The 9,357-nt window shown below is 35.3% G+C and overlaps 1 protein-coding gene across 1 annotated transcript in view; it reads left to right on the forward strand.

The window, feature by feature from the left end:
- Positions 1-6,626: 6,626 nt before the first annotated feature.
- Positions 6,627-9,357, forward strand: part of LOC106464901 (phospholipase D LiSicTox-betaIA1i-like) — a 13,985-nt gene continuing 11,254 nt past the window's right edge. Inside the window, exon 1 of the mRNA XM_013925071.2 lies at positions 6,627-6,672. The gene's annotated coding sequence lies outside the window, so the exon portion shown is untranslated. The remainder of the gene's footprint in view (positions 6,673-9,357) is intronic.

The raw sequence follows: 9,357 nt of genomic DNA on the forward strand, positions 1-9,357 counted from the left end.
GAGAGGGATTCGAACCCGCGACCCTCAGATTGCGAGTCGAGTGCCTTAACCACCTGGCCATGCCGGGCCCCAAATTTTAACAAGATGGTTAAAATTGTTCATTTAAAAAGGGGAAATAAGGGAAACATGATAGGTAGCTTAAAGTGAAAACAAGTAAACAAACCAGCTTAAGGTTTGAAACATAGTGTTGACAGTATTTCCTCAAGCTACAAATCACTATATTGAATCCATGTCTAAAAGCCGTAACATTTAAAAAATATCCTTACATTCGCAAATCACTGTGATTATGTTAGTTTTTTAATTTTAAATAACTCAGTTTTCTTAGTTTTGAATTGCTTGTTTTAATACTTTTTGTAGCATTAAAACCATATATCACTATAGCTAGCTATGTTACGTATATATATCTATCCTTACTTGTCTTTATTATACTTGTAAAAATATATACCATTCGAGGTGGATTCTCGTACGTGATGAGAGGACCTTCCAGGGAAGGTTTTGTATCTTCAGTTTACCTTCTCTGGGATTCAAACATCCACTCATTGATGGGTGAGTTTATATCTGTGGAATTTCGACACATCACTTTGGCCTTAAATTCCTGTAGGCGAGTGACCTTAGAGTGACTCACCCAAGGTGAATTGGCTGGTGAATACTGAGTGAATATTCAAGTGTGTTATCATAGTGACCATCAGCAGGAGATATGTCAAAACAATAATCATGTATACACGCTAATAGTTGATTTATCCAAACCAATTGAAGACAGGAACAACGGAATTCCCATCAATCCATTCATGCACGTCACTACGTATTTAAGGAAGACGTGTTTAAACTTTCTTTTAATTGTCTATCATGTGAATTACCCGTCCACAAGCTTCCTATTCTCCAAGTTTCATGAAACGACTAAATCACCTGACTCATAATTTGATACCATTAAACCACAACGTACTCTGTTTCTTTCCGAGTTATGGTTAGCCTATTCGTCTTTTCCTGTAGCTATATACGACTTCCATATACCTAGAATGAAGGAGGGCGTTGGTTGGTGAGATAGAAACGTGACTTTCTTTAAGGTTATTCACTGATAAATGTTTTCCTTCGAGTTTCTGTAAAGTTGGCCCTCAGACAAAGTCTAGAATATCGTGCGAAATAGAAAAAATAACCCAAGGTAACATGAATAGCAAGCTACGCAGATACATATTGCAGGGCTAAACGTTACATTTATCCGAAATAGGGAGTTCCTTAAATAAGGAAAAAAGCATTAATATGTGTCTAATATGAAAACTGATTATTGATTCCCAGTTTACATTTTACTGAGAAATTGCCAGTTGTGGGATTGTCTCACGAGATTTCGACACATTTGAATTTTTTTTAACATGTATGTCTTAAACAATCTTATCAAGGCAGAATATCCACTACAATTAATATATAATTGTATATATAATTTTGAGAAAGGTTAAGGAATATCGATGAACAATGTTCATTTTGTAAATGCACTTGGACACAACAATACTTAACAAATCTCTAACGTTTGCTTATACTACTGTTCAAGCTATGTCTGCTATCAAAAATGTTCAGAATTTTAAATTTATAAATGAAGTATTTTACAAGATAAACATTTAAACCATAACAAATTCGAATATTTACAATATATTGAGATGTTACTTCAAATTTATATTAAGGAATGAATTTCAGCTTGTACGCAATACCAGCAAATTGTGTTGTACAGTGGATATATTGAATACCATCATATCATTTCTGTACCAACTTATAAACATTAAATATTGCACATTATTTTTTACATCACGGAACTGAGGAGACGTATGTGTGTGTGTGTGTGTGTGTACTTGCTTACCCACCATGGAAATCTACACAGAGTATTGGTACAAAAAGCGTTTAGGCATTCATCGCAGTTTAAAACATCATCACCATAACAATTTCTTTAAAAACAAATTTGCTATCAGATTTATACGTCTGTATAACAAAGTCTTAAGTTTCAGCTAAATAATATCTTTAAAACGTTATTTTTTTACATTTAGTTTGTTTGTTCCCCTGAGGCACATAATAACGAAACGGCTAGGTCAGGGACTTCTAACGTTCAGCCATAGTCGTTCCAAATTTTGAACTCTGGGGTAGAGAGAGAAGGAACCAGTTGGCAGCACCAAGCCGCCTGAAACGGATACTCTTAATCGAATAGCGAGATTAACTGTTACTTTTATAACGTACCCCTAGCTGAAAGTATGAAACATGTTTGGTAACAACACCTCTCGGACTCGAAATCCTCGGATTCCGAACCTCATACTAGACCAGGTAGACCATCATTCTGGTATTATCTTAAATTTAGCTGTTTTTACACTCTATGTTTGTAAGTATTAAATTTACTATACAAATCTGTTGGTCACTCTCCTTACATTTAAAATATATACTTGAATATATTAGCCCCGTGGCTAGTTTCTACAAGCATGCTATATTTTACGTTTGCACCCCAAAAATCCTCATTAAAGTTAATTATTTATTATTATTTGTTAGCACCAGCAGAAGTATTTTAGCAAAATTAACCTCGTCTAATGGTGTAGTATCTTAACTTACATAACCTACATTGTGGCAAGGTTAAAAATACACAGACTTCGCAAGTATTAGTTCATGATCAATATAATTAGAGTTCCGGTCCGGCATGGCCAGGTGGTTAGGGCGATCGACTCGTAATCTGAAGGTCGCGGGTTCGAATCCCCGTCACACCAAACATACCAACCTCCGCCTTTGTCTGGTCCCAAGTCCAGTATGAGAAAGGGGGAGGGTTGGGCGCGGGACTAGCAACTCCACCCCGTAAAAACCAACCTACTACAAGTAATGGCAACAACACCTTCCGTTGGCGAGGTGTTGTTGCGGACCTGTGCTCCACTGGGGGTTTACAGGAATAAAAAAAAAAATGATTAAAGTTACTGTTTATATTACAATGTACTTTAGCTTCATGACAGTGTCATTAAGGTTTTGGATTTAAATTAATGCAAACAGGAGAACTGAACATCAGTATCGTAGCTAACATACTGTTTGTTTAGTAGCTCCTAAAACGTAAACCATTATGCCGTAAATACCAGTTTTAAAATGTTAATACTTCATTCTATAATTACTCAATCTGTAAGTCCTATTTCTCTAGTTTGTCTTATTATCAGTCTCGGAAATACAGAGGTTTGCGTACATTATATGAAAATTATTGTGGAGCTTTTAAATCTTTTCCCTCTCATTGTCGAGTTCTGTTTTTTTACGAAGGTCCTCTGGGGCAATGACTTATTGGAGATAAAAGATAGATCTGGAATGCTATTTTTACATGCTTCTTATTTTGAGCCCTAAAGGAACAAATTAAGAGGAGCGTAAAAAAAATCATCTGCACTTAACAAAAAATCTTAGGCCTATTGGTTTCTACGCTTGCCAGCTTTCGGCATTTAAACTGTAACTTGAAAAAAATATGTTCACCATTTCAATATGTTACTTTAATAAACTGGCAAGCATTTGGTTGCAACTGTGTTTGCTTTGTGCAAACTGGCCCGGCATGGCCAGGTAGATAGGGCGCTTGACTCGCAATGCGAGGGTCCCACAAAACATGCTCGTCCTTTCAGGCGTGAGGGCGTTATAATGTAACGGTCGATCCCACTATTCGTTGGTAAAAGAGTAGATCAAGAATCTAGTCTTTCACAGGTAAATTAGGTACGGCTAGTGCAGGTAGCTCTCGTGTAGCTTGACGCGAAATTCATAACAAACAATTATACTAACTATATATTGCATTGAGTACTATTTAAGTTATGTTGCTTTAAAAAGTAATGACTGTCATTACCTGTTCGTAATCATTGTTACGCTGGACATTTACCTCCAAGAAGTGTAGCAAGGACATTTTTCTTTCTAATCAATATAATAACTTGAGTTAACACCATTTCGTGAATGATGGTGAATTTTGCGTCATGTGGACTTTCAATGCCTAGCAGAAAGGTGGTTATTCTCAATATTGTAATTAGACGGACGTTGATTTAAAAACACCAAACAAAATAAACGTTGTGTGAGCATTAAACCTTGAAAGAAGAGTATGTCTTTATTCTTTAAATTCAAAAACTATTGTAACTTAACTGAATAAACAACAAAGTTGAAACTGAATAAGTTAGTTTTATACATCATAATGCATGTAATATATTCGTTTTGTTTCTCGAGGTAAAATTTTCATCTTTTCGTCAAAAAAACAAAAACTTTGTTACAGTGACGTATGATCAAGCTGCTTAGCAAAGGAAATTTGTACAGCAGCATAAGATAAAAAAGATGTTGACTGATGTATTACTAATTAGCTACTCTTTTTAAGTTTTTTATCATAGTTATTAAACAAACATCAGAAACTGATAAAATACTATTCAGCTATTCTCTTCAGTTGTTTGTCATAATTGTTACGTAAATATTAGAGACTGATAACATACTGTTTAACTGTTCTCTTTAAGCTGTCATAATTGTTAAGTAAATATTAGAGACTGATAACATACTGTTTAACTGTTCTCTTTAAGCTGTCATAACTGTCAAGTAAATTTTTTAAAACTGACATATTACTGTTTTCTTTAAGTTGTTTGTTGTAATAGTTAAGTAAATATAAGAAACTAGTAAAATACTGTTTTGCTATTGCATTTTAGTTTTTGTGAGAATTATTAAAGAAACATTAGAAACTCATAAAATAAGTCTTTGAGTATGAAACATCAATAGACAAGCTAAGAGGAATGAGAGGAATCTTTATTAAACACGACTTTTATAATAAATTTGAAGTCTATTAACAAAATACTGTTTAAAATATCTCTTTAAGCACTTTATCATAATTGTTAAATAGATATTAAACACTAATAAATTATCATTCATGTATTCTTCAAGCTTTTCATCATAAGTTTTAAATAGTCTATATGGTGAAACCGTTTCAGTTTAAGGAGATTCTGCCTTGGTAGGATTGGCTTTGGACACGTTTCGGTTTACTAACCTTATGAAGGTAAACGTCGATATATCTTCTGAGACAGTCCTACCGTTTCTGTTAAACAGAAAGAATAAATAAATAAATACTCGGAATCTTGCCCTGACTTTTGCTGGTCCTTTCCTTAAAAATTACCGTTTCAAGGTTAAAAAACATTTTACGCTACTTTGCTCATGTATGCCTTGTTGTGTGTATTGCCTCAAGCTGTTTTCTATTGGTCACAACATACCAGGCTTGGTGCGACGTTGAAGTTTACAAATACACAAAGAAACATCCTTCTTCGAGCTAGACTGCCCGAGGAAAGGCAAACCTCTCCTTTATTCCAGGAAAGTCGAAATCGCACATATCTATGAATGTTCCACGAAGAAGCAAACAAACATGAATCAGTCACTTCCTTTTTTAAAGAATACAAATTTCGATTACTTTAAACTGTTAAATTTTATTAGTTGTATAATTTAGCTGTTTTATGGAACTCAAATTAGGGCTAGTGTCTACATGATAGATAAAAAATGTTGGAGGGTTAGTGTTTGTGAAGTTGGTAGCAATATCTCACATAATCATTATTTTGTTTGTATTCATACTTAACTCACAGGGGTATGTCTGCGAAATGACAACTCTAAAAACCGGGTTTCGATACCCGTGGTGGGCAGAGCACAGATAACCCATTGTGTAGCTTTGTTCTTAACTAAAAACAAACATAACATTTTCAACTCATATACTTGAATATTTTTTCTGTATTATTACAATGCTTTACTCCAGAATCGATTTAATTCAAATATAAAATTGAGTGCTTTAAAGTGTTTATTTTACTTCAAAATGACTACTTTGTCCTAGATAATAATATACGTACTTTAAAGAACATAGAAGCTCCTGAAATCTTTATTTTACCTTCGTCTGAATCAGGAGCATAAATATTAATTGAGAGTTAGTCTGTACATATATCTCTGTCTAGTACAGTTAACTGTATTCATGACAACCTTTCAAAAGTAAACAGTATTATATTATCTTGTAAGACTGGAGAATGAACCAAGAATTAGTCACTCTACCTGATGCCACCAACTATATACACAAATATTAGTTACGCACAAAACCTTGCCTTACAATACAGTTCTCTCAATATATGATCTCCTAAAGATAGTATTTTCAAGTGATTATATCTAATCAGCATATTTAGATGTTAGGAAAACCAGAAGCAACACATAATGAATTTAAAACGTAGGTGAATACCCTAACACGCGATGGCTTCAAGGCCAAGGTCAGGTTTATGAGATGGGATATTTTAAACTCAGCAGACAGTCGAGAGCAATGACCTGTGCAAATCGTAAAAAAATACTTATTGAGTAGACTTAACTTTTATACAATAAAGTAAATTAAATGATGAAATACGGAGCCAGCAAGTTCTAAAATAAATAATAAGTGTTGAAATATTGTCTGTAAATTCCCTCCACAAATTCAATATAAGACTTCGTTCCCCCCCTCACTCTCACCGCTCCTTCTGACGCAAAGATAATTCAGGGTAACAGCTTCTCTACTATTCTAAGCGGTAACCTTGAATTCATTGGTCAGGACACCAGCCACTTCCTGGTTGTAGTAACTTCAAAACAACGAACGTAAAAATAGAAGAATTATTTTACGCTAGCTTCAGTCACGTCTAACAAGGGCAGGAGAACCAGTCATCAGTTGTATTACTGGTAAGTGCCAACAACTGTTAAGTCCTTACTGCCCCGATATGCCATCTTAGATATATGTACATATATTATGTATATTACAGTAGTATAAAAGTTAAAATTATTATAATTCAGAGCACCAGTAATAATAATTTTATCATATTAAATTATGCGTGCTATGTGAAATACACATTTCTTACTCCTAAGATTAGCTATTTTAGAAATGAATATTTCAATATTACATACTTTATTTGAAGCAATCCGCAGAACTGTTTAGAATATATATATGAAAATTGCATATATTTTTACTCTTTCAAATCGTTAACTTATTAGATTTAAAGATGTGTTACGTCTTATTTATTTGATCCACTATTTAGCCCCCCACCCTAAAGTGGCACAGTATGTCTGCAGACTTACAACGCTAGAAACCGGGTTTGGATACCCGTAGTGGGTTTTTTTGTTTGTTTGTTTGTTTTTAATTATACACAAAGCTATACAAGGGCTATCTGTGCTCTGAACATCACGGGTATCGAAACCCGGTTTCTAGCGTTGTAAGTCCGCAGACATACCGCTGTGCCACTGGGGGGCTACCCGTGGTGGGTAGAGCACAGGTATCCCATTGTGTGATGTAAGTACTAATTAAGTTTATTGTTGTTTGTTATTTATTTGAAGTTAAGCACAAAGCTGCACAATGGGCTATCTGTGCTCTGCCCACCATGGGTATCGAAACCCGGTTTCTAGCGTTGTAAGTCTGCAGACATACCGCTGTGCCACTGGGGGGCTACTAATTAAAAGATGCAGTATTACGGTATGAACAGTGCTAGTTTAACAGTTGGTGAGATATACTTACTATTTACCCGAATATTTCGTTTTGTTTATAAAACAAATTAAGTAGAGAGGGCGAGATATATATTTTAGTGTTGTAAATGTATTTAATAATTTTTCAAACATATGAACTCATAATCAAATGTCTGACTCGGATACCTAATATTTTATTGGATTATTTGGCCCTATTATCTATCAATGTCCATTTTGTACATCTCGGTTCGGAGTAGCCTTCTAGGCAGGCCTTGCAAGTACGACGTTTTGATCGCTAGCGCGATCATTCTCGAGTACAAGGATTTAATGGTAAAGGTTATTATACTTAAATCAACATTCAACAATATGAATATTCAAGTTTTATAATGTTAGTTTGGTTTGTTTTGAATTGCGCACAAAGCTACACGAGAGTTATCTGCGCTAGTCGTCCCTAATTTCGCAGTGTAAGACTGGAGGGAAGGCAGCTAGTTATCACCACCCAACGCCAACTCTTGGGCTTCTTCTTTACCAACGAATAGTGGGATTGACCGTACATTATAACGCCCGCACGGCTGAAAGAGCGAGCATGTTTGGTGTGACGTGGATTCGAACCCACGACCCGCAGATTGCGAGTCGAGCTCCCTAACCACCTGGCCATGCTGGGCCTATATTGTTAGACGTAAACATGTTGCACGTTTCGGTTCGGTGTAACTCTACGCGGCCTTGCAGAACCAAGTTTTATGTTAATTAAAGGAAGACATTTTCCCGTAAAATGAAACAAGTATAATGTACATTATAGATAATTTCTTACAGTAACACATCTATCATTTGAGTGTCACTCATTATTTTGGTGTGTTTTTTATGTTCCTACGCCTCAAGTTAACAGGACACAAGTCAACTGACTAAAGTTATAGTACAAACATTACTAGTCTAGGCCTTGATTGGTTTATATATATATCTGAATATTCATAAAATAGTACTATCGTTAAACTTGAGAATTTATGTAGAATACACCGAAGGAAGCGAAACACTGAATAAATAAACAATTTTTCCAAAACCTTATGATAATTGTTCCCTACTGTTTATATGCCTTCTTCATTTCAATTGTCACTACATAATATAAGTTACAAAATTATAGTGTAAAATAGCCTCGACATAGATTAGCGTGTATTTGATGGAACAAATCCTAACAATTCGTCGAAACTGTTTTTATTTCAGAGTTTTCGCGCTAAGGTACACAAAGCTACACACCTCCTTTCCCAATTTTGAACTGATAAACACCCATCTCAAACTCTTGCGTGACCATATATGGGATTTTGACGATTACAGTTATGGTGCACCCAAGGTACGACTCGCGTTTTTGAGGCCAGGGGACGCGTATTGTAAATCATCGAATTTACAGTCGGGGCATACTAATCACTAAGCACATGGTCCAAAACAGAAAAAGAGTATACTTATGATAGATAAAATTAGTTTTGCTATTTCGTACACAGTTTTGGCTAGTCTTCAGATTTTTTTATGTGCTTATGAAAAAGGAAGTAAACTAGACGGCTTATAACGCTAAAATTAGGCATTCGATTTCTACAGTTGGCATTGTGCAGATAGCTTATTGTGTAGCTTTTGAGTTAACTAACACTATACAGGCTCGGTTCATTTGACCGACCTTGTAACCACTATAAAAAAAAATAATAATCGAAATTACCTTTTTTCTTCAGGAATGATTGCAAATTTTAACAGAAAATTACGATTATTTATCTTAAACAGCATCAGGGTCATAACAATTTGGCTCGTCATGGCCAGGTGGTTAGGGAGCTCGACTCACAATCTGCGGGTCGCGGGTTCGAATACCCGTCACACCAAACATGCTCGCCCTTTCAGCTGAGTCGTGGGGAGGCAAGGGCACACAGGGGA

This window comes from Limulus polyphemus, unplaced genomic scaffold, assembly GCF_000517525.1.
Source record: "Limulus polyphemus unplaced genomic scaffold, Limulus_polyphemus-2.1.2 Scaffold1774, whole genome shotgun sequence".
In the NCBI taxonomy this organism is placed as follows: domain Eukaryota; kingdom Metazoa; phylum Arthropoda; class Merostomata; order Xiphosura; family Limulidae; genus Limulus; species Limulus polyphemus.